Source organism: Pan paniscus, chromosome 1, assembly GCF_029289425.2.
Source record: "Pan paniscus chromosome 1, NHGRI_mPanPan1-v2.0_pri, whole genome shotgun sequence".
Lineage (NCBI taxonomy): Eukaryota > Metazoa > Chordata > Mammalia > Primates > Hominidae > Pan > Pan paniscus.
The window spans coordinates 116,744,069-116,766,696 of record NC_073249.2 but is presented as its reverse complement, the minus strand read 5'-3'; the positions used below and the strand labels follow the sequence as shown (position 1 = coordinate 116,766,696).

The 22,628-nt window shown below is 45.0% G+C and overlaps 1 protein-coding gene across 1 annotated transcript in view; it reads left to right on the top strand.

Annotated features, from left to right (window-relative positions):
- The window catches only part of KCNC4 (potassium voltage-gated channel subfamily C member 4), a 125,473-nt gene that overhangs the window by 61,869 nt on the left and 40,976 nt on the right, over positions 1 to 22,628 (top strand). The window contains exon 4 of the transcript XR_010112829.1: positions 9,330 to 9,451. The gene's annotated coding sequence lies outside the window, so the exon portion shown is untranslated. The remainder of the gene's footprint in view (positions 1 to 9,329; positions 9,452 to 22,628) is intronic.

Here is a 22,628-nt window from a genome sequence, read left to right as displayed (position 1 = left end):
GCTGTGTGTTTCCTCAACTGGTTCCTTTACTCATTTATTGTACATAGATATGGGCCTGACCCTGGGCTTGGTGCTAAGGAAGCAGATAAATACAACACTAAACCTTCACTAAATCATGAGTTTCTTCTCATGGTTTAGTGGAGACACTTTGGCATTCTATTGGTACTGCAACAAAACAGTCTGCCTTCTGTGAGAGTTATTTATCTCTGTGTCAGTCTCTTCTTTGAGACGAAGAGTCTGGAAAGAACAGGGACCCTGGGTTATCATCTCTCCTTCCCTCCGCTGAAACTAATGCCGAGCCTGGCACTCAAAAACTGACCGGAGAATTGGCTACCAGGTTTGGGCTGTGGATTTGAACTGTGTTGCTCCTCCCTGCCCACTGATGGCCACCCTGGCCCTCTCCAGCAAATCGTGGAACTATGTGCTCCTGGTCACAGTGGGAGGCTAAGGAGCATTGAGGAATGTGGGTGAAACCACTCAAATTCATTCTGGGGGAAGAGCTCAAAGCACATGCCCACTGGATATGGGTGAGTGGTGTCTGTAGGGAGGTGCCCTGGAACTTATAGATAAAGCCACTCACCTAGGAGTAGAGCAGGTAGCAAAACTAGTTGTCTCTAAGTTCTCTGGATGCCCTGAGTTTTCTGAGGGAGTCATCCAAATTTCAGAGTCTGCATTGATGGTAGAGAGGACTCAAAACACTCCCAGAACCAACCCAGGAACATAAGGAGCTTCCTTAGGACTAAAACGTTATTAAGAACTTAATGTGGAAGTCATAGACAGAGCAATCAGGCAACAGAAAGAAATAAAAGGCATCCAAATTGGAAAAGGGGAAGTCAAATTATTTCTGTTCACTGATGATATGATCTTATATCTAGAAAGCCCTCAAGACTCCTCCGAAAAACTCTCAGATTTGATAAATAAATTCAGTAAAATTTCAGGATACAAAATCAACATACAAAAATCAGTAGCATTTCTATATGCCAATAAAACTCAAGCTGAGAAGCAAATCCAGAACACAATCCCATTTACAATAGCCACCAAAACAAAATTACCTAGGACTATATTTAACCAAGGAGGTAATACTATTCAGCCATGAAAAAGAATGAAATCTCAACAAGGAAAACTACAAAACACTGATGAAAGAAACTGTAGATGATATAAACAAATAGAAAAATAACTCATGCTCATAGATTGAAAGAATTAATATTGTTAAAATGACCATACTGCCCAAAGCAATCTACAGATTCAATGCAATCCTTATCAAAATGCCATTGTCATTTTTCACAGAATTAGAAAAAACAAGCCTAAAATTCATATGAGACCTAAAAAGAGCCCAAATAGCCAAAGCAATCCTAAGCAAAAATAGCAAAGCTGGAGCCATTACATTACCTGACCTCAAATTATACTACTGGGCTATAGCAACCAAAACAGCATGGCATGGGCATAAAAATAGACACACAGATCAATAGAACAGAATTTAAAAACCCAGAAATAAAGCCACATACCTACAGCCAACTGATCTTTGAAAATGTCAACAAAAATATACATGAGGGAAAGGATACCCTTTTCAATAAATGGTGCTGGGGAAATTGGATTGCTATATGCAGAAGAATAAAACTGGACCCCTGTCCCTCACCACATACAAAAATCAATTCAAGATGGATAAATACTTAAATGTAAGGCCTGAAACTACAAAAATACTAGAAGAAAACCTAGGGCAAACTCTTCTGGACATTGGTCTAGGCGAAGAATTCATGACTAAGACCTCAAAAGCACAAGCAATAAAAACAAAAATAGACAACTAGAACTTAACTAAAATGTTTCTGTGCAGCAAAAGAAATAATCAACAGAGTGAACAGACAACATGCAGAATGGAAGAAAATATTTGCAAACTATGCATCTAGTAGGATACTGATGTCCAGAATTTACAAGGAACTCAAACAACAACAAAAGCAAAAAACAAATAACCCCATTAAAAAGTGGGCAAAGGAAATGAATAGACATTTTCAAAAGCAGACATACAAATGGCCAAGAAGCATAGGAAAAAAATGGCCAACATCACTAATCATCAGGTTTTAATGCAAATTAAAGCCACAATGAAGTATCATCTTATACTAATCAGAATAGTTATTATTAAAAAGTCAAAAAAATAGATGTTGGTGAGGATGCAGAGAACAAGGAATGCTTATACACTATTGGTGGGAATGCAAATTAGTACAACCTCTATGGAAAACAGTATGGCTATTTCTCAAAGAACTAAAAATAGAACTACCATTTGATCCAGCACTTCTACTACTGGTTATCTACCCAAAGGAGAAGAAATCATTATATAAAAAAGATACTTGCATTTGTATGTTTATCACAATAGCAAAAATAGGGAATCAACCTGAGTGTCCATCAATGGAGGACTGGATAAAGAAAATGTGATATGTATATACCACGGAATACTATTCAGCCACTTAAAAAAGAATGAAATCAGCTGGATGTCCCTGTAATCCCAGCGCTTTGGGAGGCTGAGGCGGGTGGATCATGAGGTCAGGAGATCGAGACCATTCTGGCTAACACAGTGAAACCCCGTCTCTACTAAAAATACAAAAAATTAGCCAGGCATGGTGGCACACGCCTGTAGTCCAAACTACTCAGGAGGCTGACACAGGAGAATCACTTGGACCCGGGAGGTGGAGGTTGCAGTGAGCTGAGATCACACCACTGCACTCCAGCAGCCTGGGTGACAGTGAGACTGCCTCAAAAAAAAAAAAAAAAAAAAAAAAAAAGAAGAAGAATGAAATCATGTATTTTTCAACAAAATGGATGGTACTAGAGACCATTATCTTAAGTGAAAAAAAACTCAGAAACAAATTCAAATACCACATGTTCTCTTGTAAGTGGGAGCTAAATAATGTGTACAGCTGGACACAGAGTGTGGAATGATAGACATTGAAGACTCTGAAGGGTGGGAGTGTGGGAGTGGAGTGAGGGATGAGAAATTGCTTAATGGGTACAATGTACATTATTCAGGTGAAGGTTACACTAAAAGCCCAGACTTCACCACTACATAATATATCCATGTAAAAAAACTGCACTTATATGCTTTCAATTTATACAAAAAAAAAAGGACCTTAGTGTTCTGTGATCTTTATACGTGAAGAATGGGTTAATAGAAATAGCTGGGTTTTCATGGTGTTCAGGCAAACAGGACACCAGGACCAGAGAGAGAAAGAGAATTTCAGTGTCTCCAGCTTTTTCAGAAGGAGAGGGAGCCCTGACTAGCCCTCATGGGTACCTGGACTTCTTGGCAGGACTTTTTCTGGAGTGAAGACATAGGTACCTAGCTCCCATGGCATAATATATTGACCATCAAAAGCATAAACCAACCTCCTGTGCCCCACATTCTGCCTCAGGACCATCCAGTCCAGCCTGTTTGGGTTCTATTTCTCATGACAATTCTGATTTACCATCAATCTCTTAGGAGGCTCATTGGCATGTATTAGTCCTATAGTGCATCTAAATGCAAGAGCATCATCTTCAGGCAGAGAGAGCAGGACATTTTGTATTCAACACATCTTAGAACAGCCCCAGGAGCTTAGTATCTCATGCAGGAATAGTGTATCATGTCACCAAGCCAAAAACAAACTAAAGACTGACAAACATGGACCTCCAAGGGAAGACTGCAAAAGTGAGTTGATAACAGACAGTTGCCCCCAGAAGTTCTCAACAGTGCTGAGAGCCGGGTCATATGTATATACCAATACCACCCACACATTTTTCATTATCAGAGACTCAGATTTTACCAAATTGCAAAGGACATATAAACTGTCTTCTGAAGCCTCTGCTTTCAGCATTACCTTCCACCCCACATCCCGCTGAAATCTAAATTTAGCCATCTGTTTTCACCATTCCAATAATCACAGGGACTTAGGCTTACTTGATAGGGGTGATAATGTAAGTGAAGTCAAGAAAGAACACACATCATTAAAAATGTTCAGGGCCAGCCAAATGCCTTTGAAATCACTTGCTTTTTAGCTGGAAATGTGAAATAGCATAGCGGCAGCAGGTCTTGATGCCCTCATCAGGAAGATAATAGAAATGTAATGCTATTCCCTGTGTCACTTTTAATGCCACGGGCAACTCTGGGCTCTAACAAATTAGCATTGGGAAGTCCTTTTCTTTAAGAAAGAAGAAAATAAGTTTTATTGGTGAAATGGACAGCCCACCACATTTCTTATTCCATCACCTTACCTGTCCCTGAGATAGCTCATCTGCTACCAACCTTGGAGCTCTTCCTCTCCAGATGAAACTTAGGGCCTTCGTCTTCCTTCAATACCAAGATCTATAAAGTCTGACATTCAAGTCAGTGGCACTGCCATGGGAGCTGAGAGTGACAGTGCTTCTATCTCCAAAACCTGGTACACGCTGTTCTAAACCAGATTCCAGGAAGGTCGGAGTGGGAAGTAACATCATAAAAGGCCCCAGACCCAGTACCCCCAGGAGAGGGGACAGGAGCAGAGCCCTCCTCCAATTAAATGTAGGCTAACTCTAAAAGGTTTTATATAGCTGTGCAAAAGTTGTAGGATCTCACTAGGTGCAGATTTATAAGACCCTTTCTTTTTGTGTGGGGTGTTATTAGAAGAATTCTTGGGCTGGGCATGGTGGCTCATACGCCAGGCACACTGGCTAATGCCTGTAATCCCAGCACCTTGGGAAACTGAGGCAAGATTGCTTGAGCCCCGGAGTTTGAGAGCAGCCTGCACAACTGACGAAACCCCATCTCTACAAAAATACAAAAAATAGCCGGGTGTAGTGGCAGATGCCTATAGTCCCAGTTATTTGGCAGGCTGAGGCAGAAGGATCATCTGAGTCCAGGAGGTCAAGGCTGCTGTGAGCTATGATCGCATCACTACCCTCCAGCCTGGATGACAGAATGAGATCCTGTTTCAAGAAAGAAAAGAAAAGAAGGAAGGAAGGGAGGGAGGGAGGGACGGAAGGAGGAAAAAAAAAGAGAATTCTCCAGGGAGAGTCACCAAAGAACATACTAAATGTCGCTTGGGCAGATCACCTTTCTGGACCTCAGTTTCTTTATCCATAGATTGAGATGATATGAGTCAATGGTTTTGAACCAGGGGTGACTTTGCTTCCTGGGGACATTTGGTAGCATCTGGAGATGGAGGTGTTTTGGATTGTAACAATGAGAGGGAGTATGCAGTGCTACTATCATCCATGGATGCTGCTGATCAGCCCCCAATGCACAGGCTCTGTGTGCCCCAACAACAAGCAAGTATTTGGTTTAAAATATCAATTGTGCCAAGGTTGAGAAACCCTGGAGTAGATGATTTCAAAGTTCTCTCCCACTTATAAGAATATCTTCCCTTTGGTGTGAGTATTAAAAACCCAAGTGAACATGTATAATTGGGATCCCTGAGTTTTAATGGCAAGGCCCAAAATTTATTTCAGGTACCAGGAAGGTGCCCTGCTTCTGTGCCTACGTCCTGAACTCACCTTCCTAGCCAAGCAGACCCAGGGCCATCTGCTGCAATCGTATCTGTCATCCCAGGGTCAGCAGAACACCTATCATCATGGAAGGCATTCCCAGCTAGAGAAGCTTGATGGGAAGTGGGGACAGAGGTATCACTTGTCACTGGGCTTTTCTCACTGCCCGGTTCCTCTCATTATCTGGTGAACTCTGTTCCTGTCTGTCAGCATGCCACTCAGGGGCCCAACTGCAATCTTCCTTCCGTCTCATGTCTATTTCTTTCCTCTTCTGGGACTTAGGTCTGCCAGCTCTGAAGACTCACCTTCCCCAGGGGTGGGGAAGCTCTTCATCACTCCACCCCCCAGGCTTGGATTCATAGTCCTAAAGAGATTCAAGTTGTGGGCTTTTCTTCCAGGATATAAATGCAAGGAAAGGCTTGATGTGCATATCAGTGGAACATCTGTGCCACTTCTCTTTCCTGCACCCATGGCAGACCACTAATCATCACAAAACCTTTCCCCATTGAGCTGGAGCATGGCTAAACATGGCTCTCGACAAAGCCACTTCCAGTTGATAGAGTCGGCATTCTGATTTTAACCAACTCACCATCCTGTTCTCTGAACCATCCAAGTGAAGATAATAAGGGTTGGGAGAGATAATGAATGAAATGAGATTCTCAACTAGATTGTAAGTTCCTTGGGGGCAAGGGCAAGTTCTGTCTCATTCACTTGTCTGTCCCCAGTATACACAGGAGAGACCCAATAAACATTTGTGGAATGAATGAAGAGCCTCCCATGTGGTCTCCCTGAGATGCACACTCCCCACCTGGCTCCCTAAAATTGGAATGGACTCCAATTCATAGCTTGCCATCTGGACTAATGCTGGATAGAGTGATCCTGGGAAAGGAGAGATTTGAAAGAGCAAAGATGATATAGTGAGCTCTGCTCTCAGATGTAAAAGGGGAATGCAGGACTGATGCTTTCCATTATTTCTGAAAGAGTGATAATGGCTGTGAGAGAGAGCTTTGAAAGAATCTGGTACCTGTGTCACTTCTCCATGTTAATTTTTTTTTATTATCCCCTTCCTGGTTCCCTGTGGGCTTTAGGAATTTTTTTTTTTTTTTTTTGAGATGGAGTCTCACTCTGTTGCCCGGGCTGGAGTGCAGTAGCACGATCTCAGCTCGCTGCAACCTCCGCCTCCCGGATTCAAGCGATTCTCCTGCCTCAGCCTCCCCGAGTAGCTGGGATTACAGGCACCCGCCATTACGCCCAGTTAATTTTTTGTATTTTTAGTAGAGACGGGGTTTCATCATGTTGGCCAGGCTGGTCTCAATCTCTTGTGATCCACATGCCTTGGCCTCCCAAAGTGCTGGGATTACAGGTGTGAGCCACCGCACCCGGCTGGAATGTTAAGGCTATCATTTATTGAGTGCTGTGTTCCATCAGCTTTGTAAACATTGACCCACTAGATGATCACAATAGGTTGGTTCTCTTTTTAACTATTTCGCAGAAATTGAGGCACAGAGGGGTTAATTACATGCCTATGATGCCCAGCTAGAGGGCGACTAAGTTCAGGTTCATACCTAGGCCAGTGTGCCTCCAAAGCTGGTCTTTGTAAAGCCCTTCAAACAGAGAGATTCTGCGTGCTTGTGCTTGGTGGCCACAGGGTGGGAGGAGATTGTGCTCTGTCTCCCTGCCAAGGTTGAAGACTCTGGGGGAGGGAGTGGCAATGGGAGAAGCTAAGGGAAGGTGTCTTCCCTGAGACCTTAGGGAAGGCGGAAACAAGTCCCGTGAAATTGGCCTGGATAGGAAACAGGTCCTCAGTCTACAACTCTGCGAAACCCCTGAGGACAGAGGCCCAGCTCAGAGGCCCAGGTGAGTCTAGCCTGGTCCGCTGCCCACAATCCCCTAATCTCCTGCTACACCATCGCCTAGTTATCTCCCCCAACATTTGGGTGGCCAGATTTAGCAAATAAAATTACAGGATGGCCAGGTAACTTTGCAATTCAAATAACAACAAATTTTTTTTCAGTATAAGTATGGCATATTTGGGACAAATACTAAAAAATTATTTGTTGTTTATCTGAAATTCATATTTAATTGGGTGTCTTGTATTTTATGTAGCAATTCTATCTACCATCCTTGGCCACCTCCCACACCATCCCCTGGTCTGCTGCCCTGCTATTCCCAGTGGAAATTCCTGGCCCCACGTAGACCAAATTGCTGTGTCACATTCCCTACCCAGAGCTGCCCAGTGATCTTTACCCAGCTTAGTTTCTCCAGGAGCCCTCCTCGAAGCAAACAGTTGCATCCCTGAGGACAGGACCGTGAGCATCCTGCCCCAAGTCACTCAGATCCTCCTGGGGGTATTAGGTTCAGGCTCCCTGTGGTGGTGGTGGTGGTGGTGGTGCGGGGGCTTCTGGATAGCAAAGTAAAGAAGCTAATGAGACAAGAAACCTTGCCTCATAATTTGGAAAACTTCATCACTTCCCTGGCTCTGGGCCAAAGCAATCATTTTAAGGTGCTTGGAGCGGGGAAGGGGGACTGAGAGGAGGGTGGTTTGCTGTGGGTTTCTCCTCCCAGACTTGCCAGCTGCAGACAGGATATGGTTAATGAGCTGTGGAAGCAGAATTCACCCAGGAAATGATGTGGGGCCACCCTACACCTGTTTCCAAAGGCTGTGGAGCTCCAGGCTTGGAATGAGTGAAATCTGAAAACTTACTACCTATTTGGGGGCTCCCACTCCTCTCTTTAGACATAAATACAGAGATGGGAAAGGACTTGACGGGAACCCATGGACTGAGGAAGATAGCAATGGGGGCGGGAAGGGGGAAGGGGAATTAGAGGAGCTGTGCTTTCTTTATCTGACTCCCCACATATGTAAACACACACACACACACACACACACACACACACGTACTGCACTTACAGCTCAGGAGCTGGGGAGCTGAGTTCTCATGCCTATTCTGTGGCTCATGGTGAGCCAGTTGCTTCCCTTGTCTAGGCCTCAGTTTGCTCATCTATAAATTTTAGGAGAAGGGCTAGAATCTCTCCGGCCCAGCCTGCAGAGGTCCAGGAATTTGGTATCCCCACCTAAGTATGATCTCTCTGAGAGCAGGGACTTGGCTTCAATCTCATGGATGACTGATCACTCAGAACCCAGCCAGCCTCAGGGAGAGTCCAGCAATGCTGGCTTCTGCTGCTGCTGCTGTCCCTAGACCTGAAGACTGGCCACAAAACCAGAGGCATTTCCCAATGTGTGAGCCGGGGCCTTCCCAGGCTGCGCTGGCAGAGGCTGCAGGGGAACCAGGAGCCTAAATTCCCAAGCAGGCAAATTACCCACTGAACACCCTGCACCCTAGTGCCTAGGGACCAGTCCAGGAGACAGGGCAGAGGAGGACACATCTGCCAGGTGGCTCCCAGGATCCCACCCCCGAGTCATTCTCATACTCAGTGCCACTGTTAATGCCTTCCGCTTTAGCTTAATTAAGCCATCTGCCCACATTAAATGGTAAATTATCTCAATCACTCCCTGGATCCCAGAGGGGAGAAAGAGATGAAAGGAAAATGTCATCCCTTGAGTGGAGCTGGAGGACTCTGCCCCACCTGTGATGACTTCTCCCTCAGTGAGAGACAGCCTCCAGTGTTTACAAATCCTTCTGTGTCCTTGAAAATCTAACTCCACCTGTCATCTCTCTGCTTCTTTCTCTTCCTATAGGGAGGAGCGAGGCTCTTACATGTCTGACCATGGGTAGGAAAAAAGATGAGAGCTTTTCTGTTTTTCCTCTACCTTAGGGGTGCTTGAGTGTCTGTAATGTTGCTCTCTTCCAATAAGCCTGTTATTTTTGCACCCCTGTCAGCTCTCAGTTCTGCTGAGGAAGCACTGTGCTCCCACTGAAGTGACCTGTGAACACCACTCTGCTCTGCAGGCATGTGGCCAGAGGCTGGAGGATGGAGGGATCTCATTACAGGCATCTGTGGGGTAAGTGGGGAGGTGTCTCCCAGGGTAGAAGCACCTTCTTTGAAGGGTTGCTGTGGACCAGGGGATGGCCCTTGCTTGGCTTTGCAGTTCCAGACATTAGATTTATAAGCATGCTCGTAGTTGTTCAGGTTCAAGAACCATTGACTTACAGTCACTAAATCCCTAAGAGACTGATGAACCTGAGTCCAGTAAAAAACTGGGAGACATGACTTAAGAGAGATTGACTCACAGTCACTAAACTTCTAAGAGACTGAGTGTCTTGGTTCATTTTGTGTTGCTATAGCAGAATACCCAAGGCTGAGTAATTTATAAAGAAAAGAGGTATATTTAGCTCATGGTTCTGCAGGCTGGGAGGTTCAAGAAGCATGGTGCTGGCATCTGCTTGGCTTCTGTGTGGGCTTTCTTGCTGCATTAAGACATGGTGGAAGATCAAAGGGGAAGTGGACATGTGCAAAGAGGTAAATTTCAAGGAGTGTCCTGGTTCTATTAAAGCCCACTCTCAAGGGAGCATTCCTGTGAGAACTAGTTCAGTCTCACAGAGAGCAAGCGCTGACTACCACCAACCATTTATGAGAGATCTGTCCCCACCTGTCACTGGGCCCCACTTCCCAACACCGCCACATTGGGGATCAGTTTCAACATGCATTTTGGTGGGGTCAAACTCAAACCATAGCACTAAGGAGCCCAAGGTAAATGTAAAATGGTGAGTATTCCTACCAAGTATTCCCTTTTTGGTACCAAGCTTACCCAGAAAACTAATAATCAGAAGATTGCTTACTGAGTTCAGAACAAAGAGACATTAGGTCAGGGGATAGGAAATTGTGATTAACGATGTCTGGTCCAGAGCCACTTGTCTCTCTCAGTGGAAGTGGAGACACACTGACTGGTCGTATTATTTGACTGCCCCTTTTCTGGACGCCTAGCAGACCCAGATCTTCAGTTGCCCTAGGCTTCCTTCAGTCAGATTGGGGACTACTGACTGGGCCCCAGCTCTCTTTAGCTACATTTAGTCCTGACGACTTTTTTTGGACTTGGGTACTTCCCAGTCTCTTCATTATGCATTTACAAAGCATCATTTAGAGTGGGTCTTTTCTATGAATTGTTAATGCTTAGCTGTTGTACTTTCTTGAAAATGACTGAAGTCCCAGGTTCTGTTAATCTCTTTCTGTAGCTCCCTAGCTACACAGTTATTTTATGAATCATAAGTCATGCCCCCGGATCTCAGACAGACTTTATATGCTATTTCAGGGCACATTGGGCTTCTGCTGAGGCATCACTCAATGGAGCCACTTGCTAACTGTGTTACTTTGGGCACAACACTAAGCCTCCATGAGCCTTGGTTTCCTTGGGATAAAATGGGGATATTAAAGATGACTTCACAGGGATACAAAGATCAAGGGAAATAGTCAAGTGTTATATCTTGATCATGTATCAAAATGGGCTGTGACCTCCTTACAGTGACTGTCATCAGTCAGAAGCCTCAAGGGATGCTTTCCCAGACAGAAATAGTCTTGTGAATATGCTTAATTTGTTTATTCACAAAACATTTATCAAGCACCTACTGTGTGACAAGCATGGTACTTGCAGTGAGAGAATAAATTTTCTTAAATGCTGAAATAATTACCATGAGAGGTGAGGGTAGTACATTGACAACTAATATTGGGAACTTATTGTGTGCCAGAGAGGGAACTAATTGCAGGTATCATTTTATTGAATTCACACAATAGTCAAATGAGGTAGACACTTTTACTACTCCCATTTTGCAGATTAGCACACTGAGCTAATCAAATTCTTTAAGGTCAGACAGCTTGTATATGGTATAATTAGAACCCCGATCTGAGTGGCTGCAAAGATCATGCTCTCAACTAAACTCCAGAGAGGGATAGATTACAAGTGCAAAATCAAGATTGGTACAGATTAGACCCTCTTGCACTGTGTGTGTGATTTTCTTGCATGGTTATTAAATGTAATGTGTTGTATTCAAACATGACTGTGAGTTTAAGGCTACAATGTTTGGGTGAGTAAAAGGAGTATCTCCTTCAATAGGGTGAATAGTGATGAAAGAGCCCATAATGGAGACAAAGAGGATTCTCAGACTAGAATTCAGGAAGCAGAGGGAATGCCCCATGTAGGTGTGGCCTCCTGGAAAGTTAAGTGCAAAGGCAGCATCCACCACTTTGAGGAAAGCAGGAATCAGGAAGTGGGAAAGGGGCAGTGGGCCAGGGAGACCTGCCATCTCTCTTAATAAAATCCCAGACCTCCAAAACCAGCATATAAGGGGACCTGGGTCTCACTGCGTCCAACCCAGGGATTCATACTCCCCTCAGGGATGTTCTGACAATGACTGCTGCCTCTCTCATTGGGCTTCACGTCTAAAGGTCCAGCCCTTCTGTCTAAGGGACAAAAGATTGTCTTTAAAGCCTATTGCTGAGTGGGCAGGGTGTCTTGAAGTCATGTTCTATGGTCATATTCTATTGCCTGCATTTTTTTTTTTTCTCTGTTATTCCTAAGCCTTTAGTCAAGTCTCATGTAACTGGCCCAGCCTGATTTCACCAGACAAAAGGAAAGGTCTTGTATTCAGGCTCTAATTGGAGCATTAAAAAGATTGCAGGCTCCCTTCAGCTTTGTGGAGAGAATGTATTCCAGGTTAGAGTGTCCTCTGCATCCTCATCAGGAGATATGCTGGAATGGCCTTGTCACCACAAGACTGCCACAAAGCTTGTGAAGTTCACGGAATCACTTTAAGGCCCCAACCCACCCTCAGGCCCCAGCAGCTGATGCCCTTGCTCTCAGATTCCCATCATGGTTCCAGGTGGTGACCATTACCCAGTACCATACGTCCCAGACTGTGCCCATCTCAGGAGCCAGCTTGACAAACTCATCCCTAGAGTTTGTCAAGAATGCAGAGCCTTGAGCCTACTCCAGACCTCCTGAATCAGAATCTGCATGTTAACAGAGCCCAGATGATTCAGAAGCACATGGAAGTTTGAGAAGCACAGATCCAGGGCAGGAGCTCTTAATCTGGGTCCATGAGCTCAATGGGGGAAAAATAGTATTACGTCTTTATTTTTTTATTTTTATTTTTATTTTTGAGACGGAGTCTCGCTCTGTCGTCAGGCTGGAGTGCAGCGGTGTGATCTCGGCTCACAGCAACCTCCGCCTCCTGGGTTCAAGTGATTCTCCTGTCTCAGCCTCCCAAGTAGCTGGGACTACAGACACATGCCACCATGCCCAGCTAATTTTTGTATTTTTAGTAGAGACGGCGTTTCACCATGTTGGCCAGGATGATCTTGATCTCCTGACTTCGTGATCCGCCCGCCTTGGCTTCCCAAAGTGCTGGGATTACAGGCGTGAGCCACCGCGCCCGCCCACATCTTTATTTTTATCAATCACTAACCAAACATTAGGATTTCCTTCCATTTTGGATGTAGCTTGCAAATCACAGAAGTATTCACGATACTTTTGACTTTGTCACTGATAGAAATCATGGATATTTTTGTAACACATTACAGTTGTTTTAGACATCTCAAAATAGCATATATATTCACAACTACTTCAAAATAACAATAGCTATTAGATATGAAGTTATATTATACTATATAATAGCAACCAAACTTATATCACAAAATTTGAAAAATATTTTTGATAAGGATTTCAAAGGACATGACTTCCCTTATTATCCCATGTGTTTTACTTTCTGCATTAGAAACTTTATTCTGAGAAGGGCTCACTAAGTTGCTGAGGGATCCATTACACTAAAAAGGCAAAGAACCTCTGCTCTAAGAATCACAGCAGGGCCGGAATAGTGTTTGGAGAATTTCAGACATGTGGGGTGAGCATTACTCAATCTGGAAAGCCCCAGAAGTCACATTCCCCCACAGATAGGCAGCCTTCAGAGCAGACCTGACTGGCAGCTAGAGGTCTGCTTCAATGGCTTCTTCATTCTCCCTTCATTAAAAAGTGGGTTTGATAAGGCCCATGCTAAGGAATAAAACCAAGATTCCAAGTAGGGAAGATTGCTCTTGTCAGCCCAGCAAGAAAATCAGCAATCCAACTGAAAGAATATCAAAGATTATTCCTTTTATCAGCCCCTGTCAATTTCCCCGCAGTGATCCACAGAAAAACACTTAAAAGGAAAATCACCTGTGTGCCTGTCTTTAGGGGCAGAAAGGAAGGAGCCAGTAGGGACACCAGCTGCCTTTGCAGCCGGAGGGGTGAGGAGAGTCCTGGGGAATGAGAGTGGGTGGTGGTAGCTTTAAAAAGAAGATCCTGGCTGGGAGCGGTGGCTCATGCCTGTAATCCCAACATTCTGGGAGGCTGAGGCGGGTGGATCACCTGAGGTCAGGAGATCGAGATTGGCCTGGCCAACATGGTGAAACCCCATCTCTACTAAAAGTAAAAAAATTAGCCAAATGTGGTGGCACACCTGTAATCCCAGCTCCTGGGAGGCTGAGGCAGGAGAATCACTTGAACCCAGGAGGTGGAGGTTGCAGTGAGCCGAGATAGCGCCACTGCACTGCACTCCAGCCTGGGTGACAGAGCGAGACTCCATCTCAAAAAAAAAACAAAAACAAAAAAGAAAAGAAATCCCTTTACACTGTGTTAGGCATAAGGAAAATATAAACAAATAAAAATAAAAAGAAGATCCCATGGTAGGGGAGCAGCATCCCTAGACCTGAGGGAATGGTGGGGGTGTCTGGGTGAGATGTGACCCTGAGGCCAACAGCAGGCCTGAGCTGGTTGGTCCCCAGAATTCTCTTGAGGAGAGGGAAGCGGCCACCCCTAAAAAAAAGCTCCTCTGGCAAGAGTGTAATGGAAGGGATAGCAAGATCAGGGGTCAGTGCTTCTCCCTGGGTCCTCAGCTGGAGGCAGGGTGGGTACAATGAGCCATTCCAGGAGCTGGGATGGACCAACAGCCCTGTGCTCTTTGGGGGCCTTGAAAACATGGTCCTATAGGGCTCCTGGCAAGATGCTTTGGGCCAACAATGGGGCTCTCTAGGGTAAGACTAACCTCGCGCTGTCCTTTATGAATAATGATAATAACTTCACAAACTGTTTAATATTTTAGACTTTTCAAAGTTGCCTTAAGGCAACCTGATATGGTAGTGGAAAGGGACCAAAACTGAAATCTACTTCTGCCCATGAAAAAGAAAATAAAGAAAGCCATAGCCAAATTTCTTTGGCCCTCTTGAGCTTCAGTTCTTTCCATCTGAAAGGTGGGGATAATAATAGCTGAGGAACCTGCTCAGTGATTTGTGTGCAGATCAAATGGCGCATGGGCATGAAAGATGAGGGCTTTGCCATGGAAGTGGAAGGTCCTGTTTCATCTGAGCACTGTCACCTCCTGTATGAGTTTCCTAGTGCTGCTGTAATAAAGTGCCACAGTCAGTGGCTTAAACCACAGGAATGTATTGGCTTACTGTTCTGGAGGCTGCAAGTCCAAGACCAAGGCATTAGCAGGGTTGGTTCCTTCTGAGGGCTGTGCTTCTTCCTTTGCTTCTAGCGGTGGGCTGGCAACTGTAGGAGTTTCTCAGCAAGTAGAGGCATCACCCTGACCTCTGCCTTCATCTTCACATAGTGTTCTTCTTGGTAGGGTGTCTGTGTCCAATTTCTCCTTTTTATAAGGACACCAATCATACTGGAGTAGGGGCCTACCCAAATATAATAAGACCTTATGTCAACTAATTACATCGCAACAACCCCATTTCCAAACAAGGCCATAGAATGAAGGAGGGGTGGGACTTCAAAATTTGAGTTTGGGGCCAACACAATTCAGCCCATTACACTCCGTTAGCCCATTGATGCTCCTTGGCTGTGGGGAGCCCAGAACACACAGGTCAGGTACAGAGGATGGAGCAGGGTGGAGAAGTTCCAACTCTTCTAGGCAGATTCTGCTCTCAGATGAATTGAGGTCTTCCACCACTTCTTTTATTAAGCACCTAAACTTTATTAAACATCTACATTATGCCAGATATAGAGAATATAAAATGAATAAATTATTGTCCTTAACTTCAAGGGAAAAGAGAGACAGACATGTAAACAAATCATTGCAAGGCAGCATGATTCACACAATAAGAGATTTATGTGGCAAAAAAGACAGAGTCCAGGACAGGATTGTCAAGGAAGGCTCCTAGGAGGTGGTAACATTGGAACTAAATATTGAAGACAACTAGGGATTTTCCAGGCAGGCAAAAGGCAGAGACATTTCAACTAGACTGAAAGCACCACAGCACAGAAGTGTAAGAGCCTGGCTTGAGTAATAGTTTGGCTGGGCTAGAGATGGGAGCAATGGGAGACAGAAGTCAGAGGTAGGTTAGGGCCAGGTTAAGGGGGTTATCCACCAACCTAAAGAATGTAAACTTTAGAATGGAAATCCTATAGGACCGCCATGGAAACTTTTCTATGCTGTAAGTTCTGAAAAGTCAATGATCTCATTGGTTGTGGGAGATGAGGCCAGAGTACTAACATAGCAGACACTCAATATATATGCAACAAACACATGAATGAATGAAAGAGTGAATGAATGAATGGTTTTAAGCAGCAGAGTGGTATGAGAGTCTTAAGAGTAGGGTGCATATGGAAGCAGATAAACACAGTCAGGATAATTTGCTGTATACCAGGCAAGTGCTGTGAGGGCCTGAATAGCCTCCAAGAAGAGAAGAAACACATGGCCTTCAATGGGATGGGAAAGGGGGGAAAAGGTGAAACTAATGGTACATCTGTAGGGGTCTTAAGATGGGATTTTTTTTTTTTTTGAGACAGGGTCTCACTCTGTTGCCCAGGCTGGGGTGCAGTGACACGATCTTGGCTCACTGCAACCTCTGCCTCCTGGCTCAAGCAATCCTCACACCTCAGCCTCCTGACTAGCTGGGACCACAGGTGCACCAAGAATACAAAAATTAGCCACCATGCCCAGCTAATTTTTGTATTCTTTGTAGAGATGGGGTTTCACCATGTCACCCAGGCTGGTCTCAAACTCCTGGGCTCAAGGGATCCTCCTGCCTCGGCCTCCCAAATTGCTGGGATTATAGGTATGAGCCACTGTGCCTGGCCTTAAGGTTTGAATTTGGAGGAGTTCCTGCCCCAGACCTCAGCCATCTCTGGGGTGCTACTTCCCGAGGGAAAAGAAAGAAGAGGCTGTAGGAGGCACTCTTGCTGAGAAGCACTGAAACCAGCAAAGAGCAGGAGGAGCCAAGAACAGAGCTCAGCTGCCCCAAGGCCAAAAGGGAGATAGATGCCCAACTGTGGGCCTGAGCTAAGCTTGGGGAATTTGGAACGCAATAGAAGGAAAAACGGGGCTACAGTGGGTTGAATAGTGTCTCCCCAAAATTCATGTCTACCCAGAACCTTGAAATGTGACCTCATTTGGAAACAGGGTCTTTGCAGATGTGAAATGAGATCATACTGAATTAGGGTGGGTCCTAAATCCAATGATAGGTGTCATTATAAGAGACAGGAAAGGACACAGACACACAGGGAGGAAGGCCATGTGAAGAAGGAAGCAGAGATTGGAGCTGTGCTGCCACAAGCCAAGGAAGGCCAGGAGCCACCAGCAGCGGGAACAGGTAAGGAAGAGTTCTCCCCCAGTGCCGTCACAGAGAGCACGGCCCCACCAACACCTTCATTTTGGACTTTTGGCCTCTGGAACTATGAGAGAATACATTTCCCATTGTTTTAAGCCCTTGAACTTGTGGTACTTTGTTATGGCAGCCCCAGAAAACTAACACAGAGTCAGAATACAAGGGGCTGGTGAAGGTTAGGTCAAATGGTCAACCATGGAGTAGGGACCCAGGCAGGAAAGGAAGGGACATCAGGAGGGACTGGTAGACTCAGAGAGGTCTAGGGCTGAAGGTCTTGAGGAAGAATGACAGGTTTGGGGAAAAGCTGAATGAACAGATTTATATCCTGAGGGTGGTATATTTAAAATTAAGATTTTAGAGGTGTCTGTTGGACAAGAAGTTGTAAAAAAAAAAAAAAAAAGATTTCAGAGATGGAACAGTTCCAGGTGACTATAGGTGTAATCAGATTAATCTCTTTTTTAGTGGAGAAAAGCTGCCTGACAACAGATTTACCCAGCCTGGCAAGACAATTTATCCTCCTTGGAATCTGCGCTTTAAATCCAAGGACTAAAGAAGAGCCTATGTTCTTCTGAGAAATTACTATTTGCTCCCTTCATGTCGAGGCATTTCAGACACTGCCTGGGAGTTTTGTGTTTTAGGAAGGTCATAGGGGTGGGGGACAAGGTCTCAAATCTCAGCCTGTGGGTGAGTCTTCCCAGGCCTGGCCCAGGCTTTCAGAGAAAGGCACCCCCCAGAGGCTTTCAGAAAGGTGTGCTTGTCTGGAGACCCCTGGGACATCAGATGGCAGAGAAAATAAAACCCACCAAAATGGCAAGGCAAAGCTGGGCCATTTGAGGAAATTCAGAAGGAAAAACTCCAAACAGAATCTGAAGGTAATAAAGTGACACCTCTACTGCAAGCCAGAGAAATTCTCAGAGTTGCCCTGGGGCCAGGAATTACTCAATTAAATAGCAAAAGCCCAGAGGGAAATGGAGAAACAGTACCTCTTCCTCCTTTACCTGAAGCTCTGCTCCCCCTATTCCCTTCACCCCATATGCCCTCTGCTAGCAGCTTCTCCCCGCAGGCCCTACCCTTAGACCAGTCTGCCATCACATCCCAGCTGTCAGTACATTCCTCCTTTCCCACTAGGACACGAACACTGATGGATCTTCTCTCCTCCTGCTCCTCTCTGGCCCTGGTCCAGGCTGTTTTCTATCACTTTCTCTCGGGAGCTTTCTAGCTGAGCTTTCCTATCACTTTCCCCCGGGGCGGGGCAGGGTCTCATTTCCACCTTCTCAAGATATTGTCTCCTATTATATATTTATTTTTTCTTTTTTAGCTATCTCCTGCCGAGAGGGTGGTCTCCTACTATTTAAACAGAAAAGAGTGTTTGTTTTGAGGGAGAGTGGACAGGCAATAAGGAAGTTACATTTCTTTCCTTACACAGTGCCTGAGCCAAGAGGACTCTGGCCCTAGTATCCATGTGACCAGAGCATCCTCAAGCCTGCCTCGTCAGCCCCTGCACTGTCCCCCAAAGGCCCTTGCATTTGCCAGCCCAAGACTGTCAGGGGCATAACCCTCTGACCATATCCTCACACTCTCTACCTTTAGCTCATTCTCCTCTCCCTGTGGCATCCTGGGCACCACTTCTTCCTCTCTCTCTCCCTAGCCCTTTCTCCAAATCCCCCAAGTGGGAGGGATAGGTTGGGAGCAGAAGGCTGTTTAGCTTTTACAAGCCCAGTGCAAGGATCTGCTAAGAACTATTCCAACGACCATGTTTTCCAGAACAGATTTTGTATTTAATCAATGAAGGTGTTTCTCTCCCAGCAGACAGCTAATCTCCAAGAGCCTCACATTCATCTTCTCTCGGTATTTACTCAGATGGGAAAAGTGGCTCCTCTTACCCTTACTGCCTGAAGATCATTCTTCCTTTCCCCAGCTTCTCCCCATTCACATCGGGGAACTGTACTATTTGACCAGCTCTCTCCTGTGCGAAAAGTCAGAGGCGAGTGAGAGGATGGTGACCTGGGGAGGCAAAGTGACAGAATATGTCAAAGAGCAGTGACAGTCTCTAGGTTGTAAGCTGCCTGGGATGGCATGGGGGATGGTGATTATATTGAGTCACCACTGATGAAATATTTATTGAGCTGTAAAGGAAACACTCCAGGGTAAAGCAGAGAAGCAGTAACTGATTTAAGATGCAGAAGTTCAAGTACTCACACCATTGCCTCACTGTGCAGGGACAGCAAGTTCTTTACCTTCTCTGGGTGTCAGCTTATAGGCTGGGCTGTCAGGGCTGGAAGGGAGCAGACAGAACCTTTATTGGAACCTCACCTATTAAAGATGGGGCATTGGTGGGTTGCTGATGACAGAACCTGAAAAAACCTACTCCTCTACAGCAGGTCGAATTCATGACCTGAAACTGAATACTTCCAGCATATTTGTTCAGGGTGTAGATGGGAATAAAGTATCTTTGCAGTGCTATGTTCCCTCCATCTTCCCAGACATCTGACACCCTGAAAGCCATCCACAGCTGTGGAGCCTGAGCGACACCTTGATTTGTGTTGTCACCTGACCAAGCCTAAAGACCTCCAGCTCAGTCCCCCACCTTCATCCCACCCCCCACATGATAAAATTCAGACCTCTCTCCTGAAAGGCAGAGGTTAAACATTCGGGACTGTTTCTGGCCGAGGACTTCTTCCAATTTAAATCCCCACTGTGGGCTGTCTCCCCTCATTTCATTTTTCTAAAGAGGCAGAGGCTCTTTTAAAAAATAATAAAATGCAATTTATGTGATTTACTTTTCTGATCTCTTTGAGAAATAGAGAAATATAAAAGTGTGTTCTTAATTCCGGAACCACTCTTTTTGCATAAATACCTCATTGGGTGGCTTTCTAATTGTGATTTTCCTGAGTCTCCCTTCATTGGATCTGCCGAAAGACTTGTCAGGGAACCTTTAGTGAGGGTACTTCTTCCTATTTTTCTTCTGTTTTTGGAGGCATGCACATTATGCATAACCAAAACAATGGCTCAATTGTGTTTAACTTTGTATTTTGATTGTTGAGAACAAAAACAAAAAGTATCGATGTGTATGTGGCTGTTTGTAGTGAATTCATTGCAGAATGAGGTTGTCCGCGTCCTTAACAAGCTAAGGGGCAGGAGGCACCCTCTCTTATTCTTATTCCCTTCTCCAAGAGCAGTAGATAATTTAAGCACAAGCCTATTTGTGAAAGAATATTTTGCTTAAGTGCCATTCACCTTAGTCTTGGAATTCCTTCCCAAACGTCAGGTGTTCTTTCAGCTACCAAACCAGCATATGTATCCATTAGTCTGACAGATCACCTGAACACCACTAAGAGGTGTGGTGCTTTTGCTTTCATTTCTCCTGCTGGGAGAAGTGGCAGTTCATGTGTCATTCAGTATCTCACATACTCACACAAGGCAGGGGGGAGGGGGAAACGGGGAACTGTAGCAATATTTAAAGATGCTTTGGAAACCAACCGTGAACACATCAACACCACGACATCTACGATTACTTGCTGTTGGCCCTCGGACACATTTAAGAGAAAGAGACAGTCACTCTTTTTTTCTTAAATGATATACACATAGACAGTTATTTTTATTCTATTATAATTGTCTTTTACCTTTATCTAGTGCTATGTGGAAAGGGTTTGCATCATAGATTTTTCCCAGCTTTATAATATACCACAAGCTCCTACTTCCCTGCTCCTCTCTAATCAGTATTCTTTCAAGAGTTCTTTGGTGAAGCCAGCTATCTGAAACTAAAATGAACCAAACCCATATCACTGGTGGTTGGAGAAACCATGGCCAAAACGATTGTGGCAGGTCTCAATCTTGGGAGTTTTTAAGAAGGAATGTGCCAGAGGCCTTTCCCAAGAATGGAGTTTTGTTTTGTTTTGCAGAGGCATTCAATGTGTCTGGTGCTTGCTGGCCACAGCAGTTACTACCACAGAGACTTCTGGGAGGGGCCGTTGTGTTGAAGGAGGCTCCTGCCTGAGGGACAGCATCAGGTAGTGGGCTCTGTAGAGTGAGAACCAGGTGGACGCCTTCTGTGCCCAGCTCCGAGTCCTGCACCACGCCAGGACTGCCCCGGCCAAGGGCTACTGACGCAGGTTCCACTCATTCCACTGTGTGGGGGGCCTTGCACCTCTCCTAGAAGGGCTCCTGGAGAAGGAATTGGAGTTACGTACAAGTGACCTAAATGGGAAGCTTTTCTTTTTTTTTCTTTTTCTTTTTTTTTTTTTTTATACAGAGTCTCGCTCTGTGCCCCAGGCTGGAGTGCAGTGGCGCCATCTCTGCTCACTGCAAGCTCCGCTCCCCGAGTTCACGCCATTCTCCTGCCTCAGTCTCCTGAGTAGCTGGGACTACAGGCGCCCGCCACCACGCCCAGCTAATTTTTTGTATTTTTAGTAGAGACAGGGTTTCACCTTGTTAGCCAGGATGGTCTCGATTTCCTGACCTCGTGATCCGCCCACCTCGGCCTCCGAAACTGCTGGGATTAAAGGCGTGAGCCACCGCGCCGGACCAATGGGAAGCTTTTCTAGATGAGATTGGATTAAATTCCATGTGATTTCTCTTTCCCTTTAATTCAGGTTGGGACTCGTTTCTTTCTGGTGGATCACAGCTGCCCAGATGTTGCAACTGATTTTTATGTTTCTGTAGAGAAGTACTTTTCTTTAATCTTCAGGATTTTTTTTGCCACCAAAAGAAAACATGGAACTCTGTGTTTCCTCTTGATTATGACTTCCCAGTGTTGACAGTTAAGTCCTTAGTGTTGCAGGTCCCAGCCCACCAATACTATATCAAACACTGTTATGCACATAATGCAGCACTGTGATCTAATTTAAATAATACTTTTTTATTAATTATGCTACTATATGTAATATACATCAACACTTTCGCCATATAACCTAGGTGATAACCCTCTTTTAGTTACCTGCCAAACTCTGGACTTGGTTTATATTGCAGTTAACACAGTTACAAAGTTGTAATGGTGTCTTTTTTTCCTTTGTAACGGAATGTGTAAATCAAAGTATATACATTGTGTGGTGTTCCCGTTTCTGGAGTTTCATGAGGATTTACACATGGCATTCACTGTTCTGTATAGATCTGCATACCTTTGTAAATTCATCTGTTAACCCCTCTTCCTTTGAGAGAGCACCGGCGATGGTCGTTAACTCCTTGTGTTTTCTCTCTCTCCTACTGGTTATTCTATTTTTTTTTTTTTTCTCTCTGTCGCCCAGGCTGGAGTGCAGTGGCGCAATCTCAGCTCACTGCAAGCTCTGCCTCCCGGGTTAACGCCATTCTCCTGCCTCAGCCTCCCGCTAATGGTTATTCTGAATTAAGCACAGACTTGTCAGCTCAGTTGCTTTATCATGAATAATGTGTGTGACCTTGCAGTTCTTCCACAGTTCAGCAAACAACTGCTAGCTTCACTGACCAAAAATTAAGTAAGGAAAACGCAGTTTTTAAAATGATCCATCTTTTAACAGCCGAAACCGATGTGTCTATGGTGCTGCATCTTGCTGTTGTACTTCTGAAATCAGACCTGTGTGAATGATCATTTCTGACTTAACTGTGAGATGCTCACGAGTACC